Raw genomic sequence first — 390 nt, 5'->3', positions numbered from 1 at the left:
ATACCTCAAGAACTTCCAGGATGTATGCTAGGTATTAAGGATCTACAAGTTCCTCCAGGTCTGATAAGTGATAGCTCCATTGTGTTTTTTTAAAAATGTATGGGGACTGAGTCTTAAATCTTGTGCCAGGGTCAAAAACAATATAAAACGCACAAAAAAAAATATATATAAGAACATTATGTCCTGAAAAAATACACTAATTTGCCTACCAAAAGCTATCCTATCTGCTGTAACCAACCAAATCTAAACAGCATACATATTTTAGAAATTATTTTCTATATATAAATGGTTTTCAGTCAATATATTTCAAAAATCCTTTTTGTTTTTTATTACTACTAATAAAAAAAGAAAAATGTAAAATAGCAACTGTTGTAAAAAATAAAAGCAGCT

This window comes from Nanorana parkeri, unplaced genomic scaffold, assembly GCF_000935625.1.
Source record: "Nanorana parkeri isolate BGI_ZX_2015 unplaced genomic scaffold, ASM93562v1 scaffold5, whole genome shotgun sequence".
Lineage (NCBI taxonomy): Eukaryota > Metazoa > Chordata > Amphibia > Anura > Dicroglossidae > Nanorana > Nanorana parkeri.
Note: the sequence above shows the minus strand (reverse complement) of the source record.